Consider the following 26,137-nt stretch of genomic DNA (forward strand, 5'->3'; position numbering starts at 1 on the left):
GTGTTGGCTTTTCTGAGTTGTGCTCTTGATTTTAATTCCATAGACTATGTTATGTAGGTCTGGAATAAAACTTCATCATAGTATTCTACCTAAGCTACATATCCAAGGAGCAATGTACATTATTTTCTTATGTACTATTTTTCCCAGATTTTTATCATCCCCATATTTTGTATTACTCTAAAACCTGCTATTCAAAGAATGGTCTGTGTCTCCCAACCTACTAAATCAGAATCTGAATTTTATAAGACACACCAGTTCTTGGAAAGCACGTAAAGTTTAAAAAGCCCTACTATAAAAAAACAAGCTTTATCTAACTGTGAATATGACATAGTAGCTTCACATTTTACAATTTGAAAGTTCCCTCATGATTCAAAAAGCACATTCAGGATATAGAAGGTTTTTGTTTCTTCATTTATATTGAGAGTCTGCTCATTTCAGATCTACTGCTCAGCCAATTAAAAGACAACAGATAAACTAACATTCTGAATATTGTCTTTTCATTATTTTGGGGTTTATCATTGGGAAAAGCTAATTGTCTGTTTTTACACTGATATATTGATAGAACTTCTCCAAGGAATTCCAGGCACCTTGGAGGTGGCTTGCCATACTGTTTGTTCTTCAGTCACTAAGTCATGTCTGACTCTTTGTGACTCCACAGACTGCAGCACACCAGGCTTTCTTGTCCTTCTCCATCTTCTGGAGCTTGCCCAAACTCATGTCCATTGAGTCTGTAATGCCATCAACCATCTCATCCTCTGTTGCTCACTTCTCCTCCTACCTTCAGTCTTTACCAGCATCAGGTGGTAAAGAATTGAGTCGGCTCTTTGCATCAGGTGGCCAAAATATTGAAGCTTCAGTTTCAGCATTAGTCTTTCCAATGAAAATTCAGGGTTGATTTCCTTTAGGATTGACCGGTTTGATCTGCTTGCAGTCCAAAGGATTCTCAAGAGTCTTCTCTAGCACCACAGTTCAAAATTATTAATTCTTTGGCTCTCAGCCTTCTTTGTGGTCCAACTCTCACATCTATACATGACTACTGGAAAAACCATGTGGATCTTTGCTGGCAAAGTGATGTCTCTGCTTTTTAATGTGCTATCTAGCTTTGTCATAACTTTTCTTCCAAGGAGCAAGCGTCTTTTAATTTCATAGCTGTCCACAGTAATTTTGGAGCCCAAGAAAATAAGATCTGTCACTGTTTCTACTTTTTCCCCATCTATTTGCCATGAAGTGATGGGACCAGATGCCATGATCTTAAAATGTTGAGTTTTAAGCCAGCTTTTTCACTCAACTCTTTCACCTTCATCAAAAGGCTCTTTAGTTCCTCTTCACTTTCTACCATTAGAGTGGTATCATCTGCATATCTGAGGCTGTTACTATTTCTTCCAGCCATCTTGATTCCAGCCTAGCATTTCTCATGATGTACTCTGCATATAAGTTAAATAAGCAGAGTGACAATATACAGCTTTGATGTACTCGTTTACCAATTTGGAACCAGCCTGTTATTCCATGTCTTGTTCTAACTGTTCCTTCTTGACCTTCATACAGATTTCTCAGGAGGCCAGTAAGGTGGTCTGGTGTTCCCACCTCTTTAAGAATTTTCCACAGTTCATTGTGATCCACAGTCAGAGGCTTTAGTGTAGGCAGTGAAGCAGATGTTTTTCTGTAATTCTCTTGCTTTTTCTGTGATCCAACGAATGTTGGCAATTTGATCTCTGATTGCCATGTAGCCAGAGGCATCAATGATACTTCAGAGTTTTATCTTAAAGATAGAAGCAGAAGTAGAATCCCCAACCCAGTATTAGATGTCAGACTTAGTCCCTGGTGGCTCAGTCAGTAAAGAATCTGCCTGCAATGCAGAAGACAGCCTTTAGTTCAGAAGATTCAATCCCTGGTCCATGAAGATCCCCTGGAGAAGAAAATGGCAACCCAATCCAGTATTCTTGGAAATTCCCATGGACAGTGGAGCCAGGGGGCTACAGTCTGTGGGGTTGCGAGTGTCAGAAAGAACTCAGCTACTAAACCACCACCACCACTGAAACCACACCAGCTCTGTTTATGTATCTGACTTATTTCGTCACACTCAGTATTTACTTCAGACCTGATTTTGTTCCAAATCAAATTAAGCTTTAATATTAATGAAGTCATAAGTATACAGTAAACAACAAACTTCTGTAAAGCAATTATCTTTCAATTAAGAAATAAAGAAAATAAAAAATAGTAATGCAGTCTTCTAGTTAGAGGTAGGTAAAATGAAAGTGGGTGCTTAGTTTCACACTAAGCTATTCATACCTCTGTGTTCAAGAAGCATTGTGTTTTCTGCCTTTTTGCTTGGATTTGATTTATGGGGTAATTGTGCTCTTCATAATTTAACAATAGATTTTTAGAGTTGTCCAAAAGTCATCTTAGTTTCTACCTAGGTTGGTATAAATCATTGCTTTCTCTCCATTTAGGCAGAATTCCGATTTTTCTAACATATTTCCTAAGTGTTTGGACTAGGAATTGTGATTGGTTTTAATATCTTGTCATCTTCAGTTTGTCTTGTCTCAGAACACAAGACTCTTAAGTTCTCTTAAGAACTTACTGCTGAACACTCTACCAAAATATTCTTCTATTTAAGGTGGGGGAAAGTAGAACCAAAATTTGAAAACTAATAGAAAATACCAAAATTATTAATTAAAATAATAGAAAAGATTTTAATTACTGAATCATTGCACAGAAACCTCTTGATAAAAATGTTCATGTTATTTTGGACTCTTAATTATGTCTAAATTAATTAAATTCTGCTTGAATAATTAATTATTTCTACTTCTCACTTTTAGGCAAGAGCCCAGGGAAAGGAATAAAATTTAAATGGTCTTTGCCATTAGGAAGGCTTTTGTAGTCTATTACTTATAAATTTTGTTGTTTCTGTTTTTGGTTTACCCGCCCCATGAATTCTTTGGGGTAATATTCTGATTTTAAGCAATTACCTTGCCCTACACCATAAACAAATATAGATTTCCCCAAATTCTGACTTCTAGGCTTAGTTACAAGGTAAAGTATATTGTGTTTAATTTTAAAGGTATGCCCTAAGATCACATTGTCTACCATAATCTCAAAATCCCCCAAATATATTCATATTTAGACTTCTCTTCATTTAGATTTCCCTTCACATTGATTTTTTAATGAGCAAACCAAAATTGTCCCTGCTGTTTGTTATTCTTTGGGGAGGGAACTAACACTTGTCAGTGCTTGCTGTGAACCACATGACACACTTGTGTCACAGTACCCCCTTTTTCTTCAAAGTCTAGGTTTTTTCTGTGCTTTGCTGCTTCCTTACCTGATAAGCCTCTCAGGTTTTAGTGCCATCAGCAAATCAGAAACTAGTCGCTGTCTCCAAATCTAGAAAGATTTTGGGTATTTGCTACCATTAGAATATATTTGGAATTATGGTGATCCAAGAGAATATATATGGGCTTCCCTGGTGGCTCAGAGGTTAAAGCGTCTGCCTGCAATGCGGGAGACCTGGGTTCGATCCCTGGGTCAGGAAGATCCCCTGGAGAAGGAAATGGCAACCCGCTCCAGTATTCTTGCCTGGAGAATCTCATAGACAGAGGAGCCTGGTAGGCTACAGTCCACGGGGTCGCAAAGAGTCAGACACGACTGAGCGACTTCACTTCACTTCACTTCAAGATAATATAAAAGGAAAGAGTGATGAATAAGAATAATTAAGAAAACAGATAGCTTTTAGGAGTTGTTTCTCTAACAAAAATTTTACCAAATCATACTTTGAGACCTCCCAATAGATTATATCTTTCTCTCCAATGCTAACAATATTTACCGAAAACCAGAACATGGAAATGTCATGTAGGATTTTCGTTTGCACTGTTTTATTCCCCACCCTAGCAATGCTATGTTTTTCACTACCACACAGACAAATTGGGGGAAAAGGTAGTTGGCTCAGGAGCTTCATTTGATCTATCTCTCACCTGTTTGTCCACTTAACAAATGACACTGATAAGCTTATAAAATTTTCTCTTTAGTAGAAAAATGGTAGATCTAATATTTAGCTGACTCTTGCCTACAGAGGTCAAATAGTTTATAGAGGAATAGCAGGGCTCATAGGCTGCTTAGCATGAAATATCGAGTGATCTGGAGGGAACTGCAAGAATGATGGTATTGCTGCTGCAAATAATTGCAGGAGACGCTTGTGAGTATTGCACAGTAAATCTGCACCTTCCGTGTGTCCTCATTTAAGGGGAAGCATCCTCCGGATGGAGCATCAGCAACACATGTCTAATAGGTGCATTCATTTTAATATGCTCATTCATCGAATAGGCCTGATGAATTAGTGCATGTCACCATCTGGTACTTAGTGAGGCTATTCATTTTTAAAATGTTGAAATTGCAGGGAATGGTGCACACCAATTAAAATCCTTTTAACTGGATTGTGTTAGTATAAAGTATATGTGTAGGAAGACTTCATTGGAATTCAGAATGCATCTAAGGATATACACATCAGCCTGAAGTCAATTAGAACAAAGGAAGTCAAGAGAGGGGAAATTCAAGAAGAGCTATCTGTTCTTTTTCTGAATGTGTCTGCTCATTTATTGCTTTCTCTCTGTTTTTTGGTCTTCCAGGCATGCGGTTTTCTTGACTGTCCTCCGGCCTTTCTTTTCTTGTTTGTTTCTTTTTGGCTGCACTTGGTCCTCGTTCTGCACAGGCTTTTCTGTAGTTGCTGAGGGCTGGAGCCACTCTCTAGTTGCAGTGTACAGGCCTCTCACTGTGGTGGCTTCTCTTGTTGTGGAGCACAGGCTCTAGAGTGTGGGCTTCAGTAGTTGTAGAACACTGGCTCAGTGAGTAATGCCACAATTCAGCCAGGCTCTAGAGCGCAGGCTGAATAGCTGTGGCACATGGGCTTAGTTGCTCCAAGGCACTTAGTTGCTCAGAGGTGGAACCCGTGTCTCCTGCATTTTCAGGTGGATTCTTTACCACTGAGACACCAGGAAGCCCCTCCCACCTTTTCTTTATTTTGGGTTCCCTTTCTCTCTCTCTCTCATCCTCCATTTTATCCCCCTTTTTTAATGCTGTTGTTCCCCATTTCCTCATCCTTTCCCCATCCCATTATTCTTCAGTTATGCATTAAAACAAAAGCACTGGATGAATAACTATGTAGTGATTCAATAAAACCTAAGCTCTCTATGCAGAGAACATCATGAGAAACGCTGGGCTGGAATAAGCACAAGCTGGAATCAAGATTGCCGGGAGAAATATCAATAACCTCAGATATGCAGATGACACCACCCTTTGGCAGAAAGTGAAGAGGAACTAAAAAGCCTCTTGATGAAAGAGGAGAGTGAAAAAGTTGGCTTAAAGCTCAACATTCAGAAAACGAAGATCATGGCATCTGGTCCCATCACTTCATGGCAAATAGATGGGGAAACAGTGGAAACAGTGTCAGACTTTATTTTGGGGGGGCTCCAAAATCACTGCAGATGGTGATTGCAGCCATGAAATTAAAAGACGCTTACTCCTTGGAAGGAAAGTTATGAGCAACCTAGATAGCATATTCAAAAGCAGAGACATTACTTTGCCAACAAAGGTCCATCTAGTCAAGGCTATGGTTCTTCCAGTAGTCGTGTATGGATGTGAGAGTTGGACTGTGAAGAAGGCTGAGCGCCAAAGAATTGATGCTTTTGAACTGTGGTGTTGGAGAAGACTCTTGAGAGTCCCTTGGACTGCAAGGAGATCCAACCAGTCCATTCTGAAGGAGATCAACCCTGAGATTTCTTTGGAAGGACTGATGCTAAAGCTGAAGCTCCAGTACTTTGGCCACCTCATGAGTTGACTCATTGGAAAAGACTCTGATGCTGAGAGGGATTGGGGGCAGGAGGAGAAGGGGACGACAGAGGATCAGATGGCCAGATGGCATCACCAACTCGATGGACATGAGTTTGAGTGAACTCAGGGAGTTGGTGATGGACAGGGAGGCCTGGCATGCTACGATTCATGGGGTCACAAAGAATCGGACACAACTGAGCAACTGAACTGACTGAACTGAACTGAAGCTCTCTATGTCCTAGAGCTATAATGAGTTCTAGTTGGCCAAATTTTTCTGGATAACTGTGAGTTTGAGCTCTTTAAACATTAAAGGGCTTTTAGTTACAATTATCATTTGGTGCTTATGTGACCTACATTTGTACTGCAAGGAGATCAAACCAGTCAATCCTAAAGGAAATCAATCCTGAATATTCACTGGAAGGACTAATGCTGAATCTGAAGCTCCGATACTATGCCCCACCTGATGTGAAGAACTAAGTCATTGGAGAAGACCCCGATGCTGGGAAAGATTGAGGGCAGGAGAAGAAGGGGAAGACAGAGGATGAAATGGTTGGATGGCATCACCAACTCAATGGACATGAGTTTGAGCAAGCTCCAGGAGATGGTGAAGGACAGAGAAGCCTGGCATGCTGCAGTTCATGGGGTTGCTAAGAATCAGACATGACTGAGCAACTGAACAATGATGACAAAACTAAGATTTAGGGTGCTTTTCCTCTCTTCTATCTTTGTTTATTCTCCAAGTTTGCTATAATAGGTATTTATTTTATAATTGAATAAATAAACTTGTAAATAATAAAACCATTTATATAAAAATCTTTCTAAAATATATTTTAAACTGCTGTTTTCCTCCCTTTTTAAATACAGGATACCAAACATAGTTTAACATTTTCTTGATATCTTGCTATAATTAGTATCAGTGTCAATCACAGTGCTATTCTGGAAAATATGGTGATGCTGTTAAGGGATATAGGGGCTTGTTTGCCCCACACTGAAATGCTGTTTGAGGTCTTAAATTTGGGGGGGGGCAGTTATTATTATTATTTTTTTTGCTGTCAGTAATCACTTGTCACTTGCCACTTCTGTCTGAATTCTTCTGTCCCCTTATAAGTTATCTTGATCTCTGATAATAAAGCATCATTTATTCATCTGTTCAAGAAATATAAAGTACCAAAACTATGTAAGAAATGTCTCCTGTCTTCAAGGAGCTAAGTGTAGTGAGTGAGAGAGAGAGAAAGTTGTATTCAAACAGTCATAAATACCATAGAATGGGAAATTTGAGGAGGAAACAGTTAATTCTTTAAGAGGATGATCCACAACTTCACAGCGGAGTTGGCATTTGACTGAAGCATCAAAAGTTTTGTAGAATTTTTGAACAGTTGTTATATAGTAGACATATAGAAGATGATTTTTTTTAAGGGTAAGACAGTATCTGATCACAGAAGAGCGTTATACTCTAAAGATTGTTTAGACATCTGAGAACCAGTCATGATTTTATGAAGAAATCGGTAAAGTGGTAAAGATTTGTTTTTTAGAGGAATTAGGAGACAACAGAATACCATCTCAGTATTTCAAAGAGGAATAAAATCCGGCACTTAACCTGGCATTGATTGTATATCATATGAGAAGAATGAGGAGAGGGGTCAAGCTGACCTAGTGTAAATGCCTATGGAAGTTGTGATCCCATTAATTGTTATAGTGCTCAGAAAAAGATGGAGCATATTTTGGAGGAAAGATAACTAATTTTGTTTACAGTGGTCTAACAGATAGTTGGAAGCTGAAGTCTGAAACTTCAGAGCACAAGAATAAGAAGTGGAGATTCTGGGAAGATATTGCACTCATATGTTTGGGAATAGACAAGGTTACAGAAGAGATGATTAGAAAGAAAGTCTTTTGTAAAGAGTGATAATGGAAGGGGCATCTTTTTGGAAGTGCAGTGGGGTACGCATATCTCCATTCAAATAAATTAACATTGTTATCTCAGTGAATTCATAGTAAAGTGGATAGGGAGTGTACAAATCAAGGGCAACGTGAGAGAGAGAGTTATACTTCACCACTCATAAGTAGAGCATTCAGCATTATTTCTGTACAAAAATACTGGCCTGAGTTGATCAAGTTAAATTTGTGTGCAAACGGAAGAGTCTAGAAGTGAGACCTGAAGGCTGTTTCCTACTTTGTGTCTGGTTTTCAACTATGCCCTGAATAGGTAATCTTGCCAGATTAACTATGTCCATAGAAAAGAGTTGTTTCTTATTATACATGAGAAATACTTTTAATTGTTTGAGGTTGTTGAAGGACTGATAAAGAATCCACCTGCAATGCATGAGACCTGGGTTCGATCCCTGGGTTGGGAAGATCCCCTGGAGAAGGGAAAGGCTATTCACTCCAGTATTCTAGCCTAGAGAATTCCATGGACTGTATAGTCTGTGGGGTTGCAAAGAGTTGGACACAACTGAGCCACTTTCACTTTCACTTTCAAGGACTCTGACCACAAGTCATTTCTTTCGTTGTTAACTTTGTTTGAATGGGGAATTGACTGGTGGTCCAGTGGTTAGGACTTAAGTGCAGTCACTGCTGTGGGCCCAGGGGTTCAATTCCTGGTCAGGGAATTAAGATCCCACGAGCTGTGTGGCATGGCAAAAATATATATATATATTAATGATTTAAATTGGCACTTTAACTAAAACTTGCATTTATATAATTTTGAATTGGTGGTAAATTTTAGAAACAATTTAAAAGATATTCATGTTATCAAACATCATGTCCATTGTGTTGTATGTGTCTGTGTATCAATGTATGTACAAGTGATCTGTATACAGGAAAAAGACTTGGAAGGGTATATAGTAAGCTTTTTGGTTTTGGGCTTTTGTTTGTTTGCGTATCTGTATTTTCTGATTGTTTTCATAATATAAGGAATTAAGTTATTTCTCAGTTTAAAAAAAAAAGGATAAAGGCCAGGAGGCCTAGGGAGTTTGACAACTTGTATAAATTTATATCTAATTAGTAATGGCCTTTAAAAGCTTCTGTTCACTTGCACCTCTGAAAGCTCAGTTGATAGGTAGATTGTTATGATAGGAATGGAAATGCTACCCAATACTCTGGCAACCACAAGGACCAGGAGCCCAATACCTGTTTAGGAATGGCTAGCATCCTACCTGCCACTTTACATCCAGAGAAGCATTGGCTGTCTGTAATGGTCCAGTGTTACACACCACAGGCATGTACGTTCACTGATAAGGAGATTAAAGACCTAGAATACTTCTGAGAGCAGTTTAGCTTTTCTTCTTTCTGATTGTGATCCTCTTAATATATATATTAACATCTAACAAATACCCTAGAGTCCAAGCTTTTGTTGTTTTCTTGAGACCAGCGCTGGAGGAAACCTATTGGTATATGTTCATGCCTACCTGGACAATGTGAATCCTCTGACCACAGTTGACATCCTTCATGATCCGTCTCTGGTCTCATCACTTCACTTCCTCAGCCCAAGTTTTATTTTTCTGCCTTTTATCTATGGTAAAATAAAGGTAACCAGAAAATTGTCACTTTGCCTTTCTCTTTCCTTCCCACATCTATGTCAGCATCCTGAAATCTTTTGTATTACTCTCACTAAACCGTTTGCACTTCAACATTTAGAGTAAGGTTTATATAAGAAAACAGCAATTAAAGTATTTTTAATGGAAAAAATTTTAGATATGGACTACTTGGCTTTAGGCTGTTATTTTCATTCAAACATCAGTTTTCTCATTTTCCACAGTTGAAGTAGTACAATTGTTGCTAACTTCACTGTCTACACTTCTCAGTGTGCCTCTGGGAAAGTCAGCCTGAGTCTTCATCTAGGGAGACCCCAGAGTCATCTTAAGTCACTGTCCCTCTCTCCTAATGTCCTGCTGGCTGATATGTACTGTTTATTTGGCCTCTCATATTAGCCCCTGCCCATTAATTCCAACTGCCCTCATTAGTTTGGGGCCTTACCTGGTATGATATTACGAAAGTTGAACCAACCACATTTCCTCCATCCTTGCCTCTTATCAGTATATCCTTTCCATATCCACCTGAATTCTTAAAGCATAGTAATATTGTATTACTCTATTGCTCAGCAACTCCTTCCTGATAAAATCTGAGAGCGTCTCTTGAAAATAATGCAAAACACAGGTCCAAAATAGGATGCTAAAGTTTCTTTGCAAATCAGTTGATTCAGAACTTGGAGTGCATTTTCCTTGTAGAAATAATACATGGTAGGTTTACAAAATAGCCAAAACTTTCAACTAAAGCATCCATAATTGAAGCCTCCCAGTTTAGTTAACAGTGTTTCCACCTGGAATGTCAAGATGCAGTCCAAATATGTGTAGAAGGTATGGAGGAGGTCATTTCCCTTCCTATCCTGCACTGGATATAGAGATTTAATAAATAAAGGAAGAAAGAACTAATATTTATTAAGTGCTTATTATTTATCAGTCTCTGTTAGGCACTTTACACATTTTATCTTTTTTGAGACACAGCTGGCATTTAACATTGTGTAAATTTAAGGTATGCAGTGTGTTGATTTGATACATTTATATATTACAATATGATTACCACCATAGCACACCATAGAATTAGCTCACCCCACTATCACATCACATAATTATCATTTCTTTTTTGTGGTAGAACATTTAAGACCTAGTCTCTTAGCAACTTTGAAGTATGTAATACAGTATTGTTGACTATAATCAGTGTGCTGTGAATTAGACCCCCAAAACTTTCATCTTCTAAGTATAACTACATCTCCCAATTCTCCTATCCTTCAGTCCCTGATAACCACCGTTTGGGTTTCCCAGCTAGCTCAGTGGTAAAAAAAAAAAAACAAAACAACCCACCTGCCATGCAGGAGATGCAGGTTCAATCCCTGGGTCAGGAAGATCCCCTGAAGAAGGAAATGGCAACCCACTTCAGTATTCTCACCTGGGAAATCCTATGGACAGAAGAGCCTGGCAAGGTGTAGTCCATGGGGTCACGAAAGAGTCAGACATGACTTAGTGACTAAACAGCAGCAGCAACCACCATTTTACTCTGTTTCTATGAGATTGGGTGTCTTCGGGTTTTTTTAGATTGTACATGTAAGTGATATAGTACTTGTCTTTTCTGTCTGACTTATCCCACTTAGCATAACACCTCAAGGTCTATCCATGTTGTCACAAATGGCAGGATTCCTTCCTTCTCATGGCTGAGTAGTATGTCAACATCTTTGGCTATTCATCTACTGATGGTCTTGTAAGTTGTTTCCATTTCTTGTCTATTGTAAATAATGCTGCAGTAAATGTGAGAGTACAGGTATCTTTTCAGTAAATTGTTTCCATTTCCTTTGGATGTATACCCAAGAAGTGGAATTGCTGGATCATATTTGCAGTCCTGTTTTTTTTTAATTTTGAGGAACCTCCATACTATTTTGCACAGTGGCCTAACCAACTTACATTCCCATCAGTGGTGCACAGGAATTCCCTTTTTTCCACATCCTCATCAATACTTTTGTCTCTAGTCTTCTTAATGATTGCCATAACAGATGTGAGATGATCTCTTACTGTGGTTTTGATTTGCATTTCCAGATGACTAGTGATGTTGAGCATCTTTTCATATACTGGTTGGTCATTTGGATGTCTTCTTGGAAAAACGTCTGTTCAGTTCTTTTGCCTATTTTTACATCATATTTTTTATCTTTCTGTTATTGAGTTGTATGAGTTCTTTATATATTTAGATATTAACCCCTTGGGCTTCCCAGATGGTGCTAGTGGTAAAAAACCCACCTGGTAAAGTGGGTAAACTGGGTAAAGAACCAATGCAGGAGACCCAGGGGATGTGGGTTTGACCCCTGGGTCAGGAAGATCCTCTGGAGGAGGGCATGGCAACCCACTCTGGTATTCTTGCCTGGAGAGCCCCTTGGACAGAGGAGCCTAACAGGGTACAGTCCACAGGGTCACAAAGAGTTGGACATGACTGAAGTGACCTAGCACACACCCATGCATTACCCCCTTAACCAGTATATTGTTTGCATATATTTTCTCCCATTCTGTAACTTATTTTTTCATTTTATTGATTTCTTTTGCTGTACAGAAGCTTGTTAGTGTGATGTAGTTCCACTTGTCAATTTTTGCTTTTGTGGCTTGTACCTTTGATGTCATATCCAAAAAACTGTTCCCAAGACCAGTGTCAAAGAGCTTTTTCCCTGTGTTTTCTTCTAGAAGTTTAACAGTTTCAGGTCTTATGTTCAAGTCTTCAATCCATTTTGAATTGATTTTTTTGTGTGTTGTCTAAGATGGGGGTCCAGTTTCATTCTTTGGCATATGGCTGTCCAGCTTTCCCAGCACTATCTATTGACAAGACTGTCCTTTCTCCAGTGTATTATTCTTGGCTCCTTTGTTATAAACTAATTGGCCATATATTCCTGGGCTTATTTTGGGGCTCTCTGTTCCATTTGTCAATATGTCTGTTTTTACTGTTTTAGTTACTATAGCTTTGCAGTATACTTTGAAATCAAAACACATGATGCCCCTGCCTTTTTCTTTCTCAGGATTGCTTGGCTATTCAGGAGCTTTTGTGTTTCCATACAAATTTTAGGGATCGTTTTTTGTTTTGTTTTTTTTTTCTGTGAAAATGCCATTAGAATTTTAACAGGGACTACATTGAGTCAGAAGGTAAGAGATTAAATTGTTATTTTGAAATCAGTTGTGTTTCTACACACTAACAATGAAATATCTGAAAAATAAGACAATCCCATTCATGATGGTATCAAAGACAATAAAATACTTAGGAGTAATTTTAACCAAGTGAAAGTGAAAGATTTGTACAATGAAAACAATATTTTGTTGAAAGAAATTTGAAGACAACACAAATGGAAAAATATACTGTGTTTGTGGATTAGAAGAATTAATATTGTTAAAATGTCCTTACTACGCAAAGCCATCTATAGATTCAGCACAATCCCTGTATATGTTAACTTAATTCATTTTAACGACAGTTCTATGGGGTAGGTGATTATTATACCCCTTTAATAGATGCTTAGCAAATTAATAATGTAAATGAGATCAGAAAAGGAATGATTACCTGACATAAGAGAATACTGTTTTTAAGCACTGCTTTTCAAACTTCAGTAACTTATAGGCTCCTTTTAACTGATTTTAAAGCTTCAGTCTTTTAGTATTGAGGTACATTATTATTATAATTTTACTTAAATGTGAACAAATATAAAATTAGGTATAAATTCTTTATGCTTATATTTCTTATGTAGCTATAAACTAAAACAAATTTAAAAGTGAAGTACCCCAAGAAAAAAGCCTGTAAAACTAATGAAATTCAAATTAACAACACTGCTTTTATACAATAGATGATATTGTGGTGAAACAATTGCTGCTCACAATGTGAATACGGAGCTGCCTGCAACCCCACTGATTTTTTTAGCAGCTTTCATTACCATTGGCTCTCTTCTTCTGCCACACTTCTTTCCAGAATGTTGAAAATTCAGGACTGGTACAATGTGCAGTGACTGCACCATGATGTCATTTTGGTCTTTTCTTAGTGGAACTGTGTCATTTACATATTAAGTAAACCTTCTTTTCTCATTATTCCTGACAATCAAAGTAGTGTGCTTGATACTAGCTCAGGTTAGAAAAACAAATATATATGTATATTTGTAATACAGTTACAATTCATGATGCTGTGCTTAGTTAATAAGTGGCCATTGTAGTGTTCCATTCTATGTTTACTTTAGATTGTAAACTTTGGTTTCAGTTCAATAGAGGGGCTGTTTTGGAGTACTCACCAGTTCAGGCTTCCCTGGTGGCTCAGAGATTAAAGCATCTGCCTGCAATGCAGGAGACCTGGGTTCGATCCCTGGGTCGGGAAGATCCCCTGGAGAAGGAAATGGCAACCCACTCCAGTATTCTTGCCTGGAGAATCCCATGGACAGAGGAGCCTGGTGGGCTACAGTCCACGGGGTCGCAAAGAGTCGGACACGGCTGAGCGACTTCACTTTCACTTTCACCAGTTCAGTTCAGTTCAGTCGCTCAGTTGTGTCCGGCTCTTTGTGACCCCATGAATCGCAGCACGCCAGGCCTCCCTGTCCATTACCATCTCCGGGAGTTCACTCAAACTCAAGTCCATTGAGTCGGTGATGCCATCCAGCCATCTCATCCTCTGTCGTCCCCTTCTCCTCCTGCCCCCACTCCCTCCCAGCATCAGAGTCTTTTCCAATGAGTCAACTCTTCGCATGAGGTGGCCAAAGTACTGGAGTTTCAGCTTCAGCATCAGTCCTTCCAAAGAAATCTCAGGGTTGATCTCCTTCAGCATGGACTGGTTGGATCTCCTTGCAGTCCAAGGGACTCTCAAGAGTCTTCTCCAACACCACAGTTCAAAAGCATCAATTCTTCGGCCCTCAGCTTTCTTCACAGTCCAACTCTCGCATCCATACGTGACCACAGGAAAAACCATAGCCTTGACGAGATGGACCTTTGTTGGCAATGTCTCTGGTTTTCAATATGCTATTTAGGTTGGTCATAACTTTTCTTCCAAGGAGCAAGCGTCTTTTTTAATTTCATGGCTGCAGTCACCATCTGCAGTGATTTTGGAGCCCCCCAAAAATAAAGTCTGACACTGTTTCCACTGTTTTCCCACCTATTTCCCATGAAGTGATGGGACCAGATGCCATGATCTTCGTTTTCTGAATGTTGAGCTCATACACCCTTGAAAATACATCCTGGATCCCAGGTTGATACTCTTAATGTATTTTAAGCCATTATTTATTTATGTGGTTGTTCAGTCGCTAAGTTGTGTCTGACTCTGTGATCCCATGGACTGCCGCATGCCAGGCCTCCCTGTCCCTCACCATCTCCTGGAGTTTGCCCAAGTTCATATCCATTTAATCAGTGATGCCATCCAACTATCTCATCCTCTGCCACCCTCTTCTCCTTCTGTCTTCAATCTTTCCCAGCATCAGAGTCTTTTCCAGTGAGTCGGCTGTTTGCATCAGGTGGAGTTTCAGCTTCAGCATCAGTCCTTCCAATGCGTATTCAGGGTTGATTTTCCTTAGGATTGACTGATTTCATATATACTTATTAGAATAATCCTCCAAATACTTCTAACAGGAAAGACTGTTAAGCTAATTTATTATGATAATAACTCTTTGAAAGCAATAAATTTATATTTCTTTAAAGTATTGTATAACTCAGACTTTCATTAATTTAGAAGTACTTTTTCTCTTTAGAATTTCAAGTTATAAATGTCTTATGGAATGTACTGTTACTCTGTTTTGTAACTGGGAAGGTAAATTTTAGTTTGACTGGAAAAATAATGCCTCCTACCAAATTTTCAAGTCATGCAAGACAACAAAGAATAAAGCCTCCAGAAATGGTGAAGCATGATAACAAAGGACATTTTCGCTTCCCCTGATTATGTTGTTGTAAGCATTCAAGTGGGATTTCTCTCAAAATAATCGTCTCTTTCTTGGGTCTCTTTCCTTCCCAACCTCTTTCTCCCCTCCTTTTCTTCTTTCTCTTACCTTTGACTCTTTCACTTCCTCATTTTCCCTCTTTGTTATTCCCTTCTTTCAAACCAGAGATCACCTATCTCTTCACATCTCAATTAGTCTGCAGTCTTGCTTTCTTCATTTGACAGTTGACAGCAGTGGAGAAGAATACAGTAAGGCGCTTCTAACAGCGTCTCACCAATTGCTCTCAATCAGCTACTTCATCGACCCTTCCAAATAAGGATGGTTCCTGACTCAGGCTGGGCTAGATGAAAGAGCATACTTAATTTGCCTCAGAATATTCACTCCAATACTCTTCAGTGCAAAAAGAAAAAAAAAAAGAGCACCACCTTTGGGGCAGCCCAGGTAGCTATTTGGCTCTTAGTTTTACTCCTGACTTGCTCTGCAGTGATTACGTGCACCCTGCAATCTCAGGAGTGAGCTGGGGATGGTGGGGGTGTGCCTGCTTCTAACACTGCTTTGCTCAAGATGGAATTGCACCATGATAAGCAGTGCTGCTGTTGCCGAGTGAACTGGTTTTCAGGCACCACCATGCTTACATTTAAAGCAGCCTCCAGATACCATAGGTAGCTGAGCTCTGCCATTTACATGTGCAGGCATTCATCCACTCTGGCTCTGCCATGCTAGCCATGTGACCTTGGACAAGCCTCAGTTTCTTTGTCAGTGAGATGGTGCTATACACATCATAGAGTTTTATGAGAATTAAGAGTTTTCATGGGTAAAGAGCTTTAAATGGTACCCAGCATTAGCTAACTAAAATTGCTTTTATTCAGGAAGCACTTATTTAGTATCTGCTATATTCCAAGCAATCTAAGAGATCAAGAGATGAAAAAGACACAGCCCTGCCTTCTAGGGACCTGTATAATATAACGTGGTCTTACAATAAAGGTATTTAAGGAGTTAGGTAAAGCTTCATCACAGGTAAATTTTGAACAGGGTCTTGAAGGGTAAACAGGCTGTTGCCAAATGGAACGGCATTAGAGAATACACATTCCAAGCAGAGAGAATCATTTGTGAGTAGAGTAAAACTGAAAAACACTAGGAGTCCTTGACTGTTATTAGATAACATTTTCACCTGCTCTCTGATGCCTACCTTCTTACATAGGGGTCTGAAGTGGGTTCAGTGAACATTTTGGAAATTATAATCTTATAACTAGCTGTTACCTAATTTATAATAATAATAATTATTATTATTATTATTTAACTGGTTCATCAAAGAATTTGAACTGAAAAATGTGTCGGGGCCTTAGCAGTGCCTCTTTACAGCATCTGCTGTTGCACAATTCTTATCCTGAGATGACCACCATGTGACAGGAACAGTAAATTGTTAGAAAAAAACTGGTGGTTAGAACAACTGGAAGTGGGTGGTCTTCCTCCTTTCAGCACAGCTTTTTAGTTGTTTTCTAAATTAAGTAGGTCTTACCTTGGTTTCTTCTTTAGACAGAAGAACCTTAAGTCTTAAGATCTTGCCTGTTCTTATCATTAGCAAAAAACTGTGATTTTTTTTCCCTCCTTTGGTCAAATCTCAAATTAAGAAGGTTCCTTTTATTCATGGAATTTCCATTTATGTGCCAAATTCAAGCTGTGTTTTATCTCCTACAAAGCCTTTTCCTGCAGCTTTGCTTTCACTTCCTCTCCCCACCCTTGTAGTCATACACTGAAGGGTTTGGCAGCTGGTTGAGGTATCGGTCAGCATTTTTCACTGTGGAAGGAGGAAAGGTTGGAAACAGTGACGTGGGGATACTTGTCACATTTTCCTTTCCTTTTTTATTTAAGTGACCCACTCGTTCCATTACAAAAGCCTAATGAGAACCTTGGCTTGTAAATTTTACTTTAGTAGCCTGGAGCTGGACTACAGTAATGTGTTGGATGACATATAAGCAATAGTTTCTCAGTGAAGAGTATCCTTAAAAGCCCATGTAAAACAGTGAGAATTCTTGATTCTGCCCCTTTGACAGTATGACAGGTTTTATGAAGAGCGATAATGGGCTCTGGGAGTCACAGGATTGGGGAAGGAGCTGAGCAGTCCATTCTCCATCCTCATTTATTAACAGATTCCCCTTGGATGCCTTTAGGAAATACTCTGCTTATGGTATTTAATATACCACCAGGACACTCTCACCTTCTTCACTGACTTGGAAACTGCATCTAGCTTGAGGAGCTCTGACTCTTTCTGTGGGCCTGCCTATTCCAACTTCGAGATCCTGTGTGGATTTGGCTGTCTTGTATCAAATCTGCTTGAAACAGTTGGACTATAAGCAAACTAATTCTGTCATTGACTGTATAGCAGTAGAGAGAGTAAAAAACAGTAATAGATTCTTTAAAAGCTGTCATGACTAGAAGTGAAATAAGCTACTCGTGAACAGCTTCATCTATAGCCTGGAGAGTTTTGGCATTGAAAACTGTCAAATATTAAATCAGATTTTAGATCATGGAATCCTGGCTAGCTCCTAGGGTCAACTTCAGCCATTACACTTTCTCATTGAGCATTTCATCTGCAGGATTTGCTTTGAAATTATAAGGGATGTGGAGGCCAATGAGTTTTTCCTTATTCAACGTTCCATTTGATACTCCATAGCTGACCTGTTTTGGCAAATAAATAGAAGACACCAGGGTAGACTGTCATATATCCTTGCTTAAGTGCCTCAGGAGACACATTTTTTATTTCTCAAGCATGACTTTGGTGGCTAGAGTTTCCCATTTTGGAGGTGTCAGTGCTGAGCAGACAAAGCTGCTAGTTATTGATTGCCATTGAAGTCATTTCACAAAGGCAGTAAAGCCCAAGGACTGCTCTTTGGATAGAGCTACAACTGGTGTAGCTTCTCTTTCTAAGAGCCTGTTATAAGTTAAAATAGTTTTGACAGTGTCTTTAAGTGCACATCTTTGTCTCCAAACATAATTAGTGTTGAAAAATGAAACCCTCATAGTTAAGGCTTTGTGACTTAGACAGCAGCTCCATCTGGTGCTAGCTAAAGGTGTTTGCTTGGTTCATCTCTTGCTTTTATAAGATTGAATACAGATGTACACAGAACTTAGAATGCCAAATCCAAGGCTTCAGTTTTATTGATGGGTTTCTACTGCATACAGCACTGACATAAGCTGATTGTGTTCCTGGTGAATCTCATTTGTCTATCCTGTTGATAATGTGATAGCTGCTAATCAGCTCAGCAGCATCTCTTGACTGAATTAACTTATGTGCACTCAAAATGGAGAATTATTTTTACTATCTGTCTACCAGCCTTGGAAAAAGAAAATATACTCTGCTACTTACAAAGAGAAAATTTAATCCCTCTCTTTCATCAGTGGGTTTAACTTGGTTAACAAGATATTAGGCTGGGATGCCTTATTCTTTGTCATCAGTACCACATAGGCTAAGTAGACAGGAATTTTTTTTTTTTTAAGATTCTTGATAAATGAAAGGAACTTCCACAAACTGCTAATAGAAGTCACTTCTGAATAATAGGATTATGCATGATTTCATTTTCTTTATGCTTTTCTGAGTTTTCACAGTGAGCATACATAAGAAAAAAACAAATATTTTATATTACAAAAGAAAAAAGTAATTTAAAAACAGAACATCCTAGAGGTAGCTATAGCCTTGAGTTGCTGTTCTCAGTCTTTCTCATTCCTTTGTGTGGCCTTTTCTAGGCTTCAGTTTCCCTTGTCAATAAAAGAGAAGAATTGAACTAAGGGCCTGCTCAATTTTAACATTCTAAGGTTTGTAATTATTAATACCTACCCCCTTTTTTTTCTCTTTTCAGCTTCTCACACTCCCCTGTGTCTGTTTCCAGTATTTGTAGTCAACATGATCTAGTTTTTGCCATACTAAAATAAGGAAATCCTTTCGAGACCCCCTCCCCCATACTCCCAGCTCTTTCTTCTACCTCCCACTTAAACTTTGCCAAAAAGTTATCTAAAATTACTCTCTCTCATCCGTCTTCGACTCACCACAGTCTGCTTTCCATCCCTGCCACTGCACCAGAATAATCTGGGCTGAGATCACCAGTGAGCTCACAGTGCCAAGTCCAGTAGGCACATTCAAGTTCTCAGTCTCTGTTACCTCTCAGCAGCATTTGAAGTACACACAATGAAATCTCATCTGGCTTCTATATTATTACACTTAGGGCTGTTATTTTTGAGTTTACTTTGGGGGATATCCTCTTCTCCCTGGTTCACCCACCAAGGCTACCTCCCAAACTCACTCTGTTTTCTTTTTGGCCTAGCTATTCCTGTGCTAGTAGTTCCCAAACAGACAAGAAGAGCAGAATTCCCTTGTGTCCCAGACTTCTAAATTCAACTGCTTGCTCTGTAGTATGCAGGCTAACAAAATATGGACTCGTAATCTTCCCTCCAAATGTTATACCTCCTCCAAAATCATCCATCTCAATAAATGGCCCCACAAATCACATGAATACATAAACCTAAAACCTCAATGTCTAAAATCCAGGGTTTCATCATATACTTTTATCCACCTTCCCTGAAGCTACATCTTCATACAGGTCCTTGCCATATCTTATTTCACCCACAACTGCTCTTTAAATAGTCTCCTGGCCTCTTGGCCTCTTGTACTATTCTCCCCCAGTCCATTCTCTATATAGCAGCCAGAACTGTCTTTTATTTTTTTAAGTCAGATTTATTGAGGTTTGATTTATATATAGTAAAATGCCTTTTTTTATAAAGTATACAGTTCTATGAGTTGTGGCAAATGCATGCAAGCATATAACCACCACCATACAATATTTGGATTGTTTTCAGTTTTTACCTGTCAACCTTAGCATACAGTGTTTAGTGTAAACACAAGTTTTCATACCTGGGAATGTAATCGCTGGGTTACCTGGGAAGTTTATGTTTAACTTTATAAGAAACTGCCAAACTGTTTTCTGAAGTGACTGAACTATTAGCATTCCCACTAGCACTGGGTAAGAATCTCAATTGCTCCATATCACATCCTCCTTAACCCCAGTTTTTGGTTTTAACTTATTTTAATTATTCTAATAGATGTATGGCAGTACTTACTGTAGTTTTAATTTGTATTTCTGTATGACTAATGATATTTAACATCTTTCCCATGTTTATATGCAATCCATTTACCTTTGGTGGAGTATCTGCTCAAATCTTTTGCATTTATTTTCATTAGATTTGTTTTCTTGAATTTTGAAAGTTCTTTGTATATTCTGGATACAAAGTCCTTTGTTAAATTTGAACATTGCAAAAAAATTCTTATCTGTGGCTTGTCTTTTCATTCTCTTATCAGTATCTCTTATCAACACTAAATTATCAGTTTTTCCGCTATGGATCATGCATTTAGTGTTGTATCTAAGAACTCTTCTTATACCAAAGTTGCAAAGAATTTTTCCTATATTTGCTTTCAAAAGTTCTGTAGCTTTACATTTTATACTTAAATCTGTGATCCCTTTTGATTCATTTTTGTGTGTGAGATGTGACTATGGATTAAGGTTCATTTTTTTGCCTATGGATATCCAGTTTTTCTAGCACATTTGTTGAAAGGTATCCTTTTCATTTTTATCAAAAATCAATTAACTATATTTGTGTGGATCTATTTCTGGTCTCAGTTATCTTCTATGTCTGTTCTGATCTATATCCAGGATCAGTAACCTTTTTCTTTAAAAAACCAAATCATAAATATTTTAGGTTTTGCAGGTGAAAAAGCAGAAACCAAGATATTGTTATGTAGGCACTTGTATAACAAGAAAGAAAATACATTTCCATGAATTTCATTACAAAATTCAAAATGCAAAAATTGAGGATAGTGTTTTTTTTGTAAGACAGCTCTACTTAATAAGAAGAATGGAATTCTGTTTTAGGAGAGGCATAAATAGTTTGTGCTAAGATCAACAATGATTAATTTTGCTTCATTCAGGTTCAGAATTAGTGTTTCCTGTCATCAAAGTTGATTACAAATATTTATTTATTGATGCATATCTGTAATGAAATTTCACATATTTTTATCTTTGAAAATGTTTTTCATACAAGTGATTCATGTGGCAGTGGAAATGAAATTTAGGGAGTGCTGAAAAGTACTGCAGAGTGATGAGGGTGCTACATGGTCTGTCGTAACTACTCAGTTCTCCATTGTAGCACAAAAACCACTATCAGTACAGTTCAGTCCAGTCACTCAATCATGTCCAACTCTTCGCAACCCCATGGACTGAAGCACGCCAGGCTTCCCTATCCATCACCAACTCCCGCAGCTTGTTCAAACTCATGGCCATTGAGTCTGTGATGCCATCCAACCATCTCATCCTCTGTTGTCCCCCTCTCCTCCTGTCTTCAATCTTTCCCAGCATCAGGGTCTTTTCCAATGAGTCAGTTCTTCACATCAGGTGGCCAAATATTGAAGCTTCAACATCCGTCCTTCCAATGAATATTCAGAACTGATTTCCTTTAGGATTGATTGATTTGATTTCCTTGCAGTCCAAGAGACTCTCAAGAGTCTTCTCCAATGCTACAGTTCAAAAGCACCAATTCTTTGGCGCTCAGCTTTCTTTATGATCCAGGTCTGATATCATACATGACTACTGGAAAAACCACAGCTTTGACTAGATAGACATTTGTTGGCAAAGTAATATGCTTTTTATATGCTTTTTAATATACTGTCTAGGTTGGTCATAGCTTTTCTTCCAAGGAGCAAAGGTCTTTTAATTTCATGGCTGCAGTCACTATCTGCAGTGATTTTGAAGCCCAAGAAAATAAAGCCTGTCACTGTTTCCATTGTTTCCCCATCTATTTGCCATGAAGTAATGGGACATGCCATGATCTTCGTTTTTTTGAATGTTAAGTTTTAAGCCAGCTTTTTCATTCTCCTCTTTCACTTTCATCAAGAGGCTCTTTAGTTCCTCTTCACTTTCTGCCGGATTTCCCTGGTGGCTCAGATGGTAAAGCGTCTGTCTTCAATGCGCCCTGGGTTGGGAAGATCCCCTGGAGAAGGAAATGGCAATCCACTCCAGGACTATTGCCTGGAAAATCCCATGGACAGAGGAGCCTGGTAGGCTACAGCCCATGGGGTCACAAAGAGTCGGACACAACTAAGTGACTTCACTTCACTGCACTTTCTGCCATAAGGGTAGACAATAGGCAAACAATTGGACCTGGCTATGTGCCAATAATTTCTGAAAGAGATGGGCATACCAGACCACCTGACCTGCGTCTTGAGAAATCTGTATGTAGGTCAGGAAGCAACAGTTAGAACTGGACATGGAACAACAGACTGGTTCCAAATAGGAAAAGGAGTACGTCAAGGCTGTATATTGTCACCCTGCTTATTTAACTTATATGCAGAGTACATCATGAGAAACTCTGGGCTGGAAGAAGCACAAGCTGGAATCAAGATTGCCAGGAGAAATATCAATAACCTCAGATATGCAGATGACACCACCCTTATGGCAGAAAGTGAAGAGGAACTAAAAAGCCTCTTGATGAAGTGAAAGAGGAGAGTGAAAAAGTTGGCTTAAAGCTCAACATTCAGAAAATGAAGATCATGGCATCCAGCCCCATCACTCCATGGGAAATAGACGGGGAAACAGTGGAAACAGTGTCAGACTTTATTTTGGGGGGCTCCAAAATCACTGCAGATGGTAACTGCAACCATGAAATTAAAAGACGCTTACTCCTTGGAAGGAAAGTTTTGACCAACCTAGACAGCATATTCAAAAGCAGAGACATTACTTTGCCGACTAAGGTCCGTCTAGTCAAGGCTATGGTTTTTCCATTAGTCGTGTATGGATGTGAGAGTTGGACTGTGAAGAAAGCTGAGTGCCGAAGAATTAATGCTTTTGAACTGTGGTGTTGGAGAAGACTCTTGAGAGTCCCTTGGACTGCAAGGAGATCCAACCAGTCCCTTCTGAAGGAGATCAACCCTGGGATTTCTTTGGAAGGACTGATGCTGAAGCTGAAACTCCAGTACTTTGGCCACCTCATGCGAAGAGTTGACTCACTGGAAAAGACTTTGATGCTGGGAGGGATTGGGGGCAGGAGAAGAAGGGGACGACAGAGGATGAGATGGCTGGATGACATCACTGACTCGATGGACGCAAGTCTGGGTGAACTCCAGGAGTTGGTGATGGACAGGGTGCCCTGGCGTGCTGCGATTCATGGGGTCGCAAAGAGTTGGACATGACTGAGCTACTGAATTGAACTGATGTGCCAATAAAACTTCATTTATGGGCACTGAAATCTGAATTTCATATAATTTTGACTTGTCACAAAATAATTCTTTTTAATTTTTTTCAACCATTTAACAATTTTAAAAACATCTTTAGCTTATGAGCATACAAAAACATGCAATAGACTAGATTTGCCCTATGGGTTATAATTTGTTTATCCCATTTCTCTCATCTATACATATTTCTATCCTTTTGCCAGTTCTACCTTGTCAGGATTACTATAGCTTAAAAGTCTTAAAATCTGGTAATATGAGTCCTGCAACTTTGTTCTTTTCTGAAATTATTTCTGGCTATTTTAGTTTCTTGGCCTTCCTATATACATTTTAGAATCAACTTGATGATTTCTACAAAAAATCCTCTCAGATTTTGGTTGGAATTACATTGAATCTGCAGGGGAACTTGGGGAGAATTGATATCTTAACAATACTGAGAGAACTTGATGTATTTCTCTATTTAGATTTTTGATCTCTTTAATCAGTCTTTTAGTTTTTTGCATTTAGATTTTGCTCATACTATATTAGACTTATACCTAAGTATTTCAGGTTTTTTGGTCAAAGCTGTCTTTTTTAAATGTAGATTATGTCATCATGTTTCCTTGTTTAAAACCCTTTGGTGGGTTCCCACTGCCCTTAGGAAACTCTATACTTTAAAAGGCTATAAAAGGCCCCATGTGATCTGGACCCTGCTCTCTTTTTCAGCCTAATTTTATGCCTTTCTTCCCTTTGCTCAAAATGTTTCAGTCTAAGAATACCAAGAAGTGTTTTTTTCAACTAAAGTATATAATTTTAGAACATTTTAAAGAGTAAATAAATACTTTCAAACAAACACTTGAAAATATATTTTAACTTTATTGAAAAAAGACATTCCATGATCTCCAGCAAAGAATGAACTTAGATTCTGGCCAAGTCCTTGGCCTCTGTGTGGGATTCTTTAATCTTTGCCTGTGTTTCTTCCACTGAGGCAGAGTGCTCTGTGAGTGTTGTTTACAAGGCATGTAGCTTTGTATACATTAGCTAAAAAAAATGTTCTTTCCTTTCTTATAAATGTGCTGAAACTTGACGAAAGACTGTGTCTCTGACAAACCAAAGACACTGGTTGCTGTCATTGTCCATGAATGAAGTTAAACTTTCCAGCTATTAAAATAGTTCTTACATGTACATGCCCACTGCCAGCTTTATTATAATATCCAAAGTGGAAATGTAAGATTGTAGTAGGAAGGTTTGTAGCACTGTGCCAAAGAGAGAGACAAGAGAGAGAGAGAGCCACAAGATTTTTTTTCTTAAGATAAGCCTCAAACTAGCACATTTAATCAACCAGTGTTTATCCAGCTCCTTGCTATTGTTGTTTAGTTGCTAAGTTGTGTCTTAATTCTCTGCGAGCCTGTGGAATGTAGCCCACTAGGCTCCTCTGTCCATGGAATTTCCCAGGAAGAATACTGGAGTGTTGCCATTTCTTCTCCAGGGCATCTTCCTGACCCAGGGATCAAACCTTTGTCTCCTGTTTTGGCAGGCAGATTCTTTACCACTGAACCACCAGGGAAGCCCATCCAACTCCTTACATTAGACATATAGAAATGAATAAGATATAGCCCAGGCTTTAAAAAGTTCAAAAACTAGTGAGAAAATAGACAATTAAAAGTGAAAGTGCTTGTTCATGGAGATATGTCTAAGTGACTTTGATGGTACCAAGGAGAAATGAGTAGCCCAGTGGGATTTAGAGTTTGAAAAGACTAGTTGATTTTTAAGACATAAGGCTAGAAGGGAGGCAAGGACAATATCCTAAATACCTAAGAGGCTTGTATTTCATCCTGTAACTCAGAGGTTCCAACACCTCAGTGTACATAGAATTACCTGGAGACTTTGTTTAAAGATCAGATTCCTGGACTCTTCCCTAAGAGACTGACTTTGGGTGTTTCCCCAGGTGGTTCTTACCTGTCTAGCAACCCCTATCTGACATTTTTAGAGCCAATACATTAGGCAATATTGAACCACAGAATAGTTAAGCTAGGTAATATGGTGATCATATTAGCATTATAGAAAAAAAAATCTGATAATAGTAGAGAATGGTGGAGTCACTTGAGAATTCACTAAATGCAAATTCTCATGCGGTAGGACTGGGATTGGACTTTAGATACTACATTTCTAACAGCCTTCAAGATGATGCTGATACTGCTCTACTAAGGACCACAGTTTGAGTAACAAAGGTAGAGAGGTTAGATTGGGATGGGGTGAGGCTACTGGCATGGAGATCAGTTAACAACCTATTGCAGGAATCTAGGCAAAAGATGGTGAGTATCTGAACTACCAGCAGTGTCTGGTAATAGGAAGGAGTGCCAGTGAAATGTAGTAGATAAAGTTGGCAAGACTAATTTACAGAAGGATTTAGGATGTGTAGTTAGACGTGAGGGGAGAGGTGTCAAGAATGATCTGAAGGTTGAAGCTTAGCTATCTAGGTAGATGATAGTGACAGTAGCTGAATTAGGATAAAGACAGAGGAAGAAGGTGGCCTGGAGGGTAGAGGAGGGCTGGTTAGAGTATAAATGCATCTTAACAGTTGAGAAAATAGGTGGCCAAACAATTAGTCCTGGATGCATTGTATTTGAGGAGTCTATGAGGTATCC

General features: G+C 38.8%; 1 protein-coding gene across 1 annotated transcript in view; it reads left to right on the forward strand.

Annotated features, from left to right (window-relative positions):
* Nucleotides 1–26,137, forward strand: part of PEAK1 (pseudopodium enriched atypical kinase 1) — a 170,937-nt gene that overhangs the window by 71,311 nt on the left and 73,489 nt on the right. The window lies entirely within an intron of this gene.

The sequence above is a fragment of the Oryx dammah genome, unplaced genomic scaffold, assembly GCF_014754425.2.
Source record: "Oryx dammah isolate SB20612 unplaced genomic scaffold, SCBI_Odam_1.1 HiC_scaffold_16, whole genome shotgun sequence".
NCBI lineage: Eukaryota > Metazoa > Chordata > Mammalia > Artiodactyla > Bovidae > Oryx > Oryx dammah.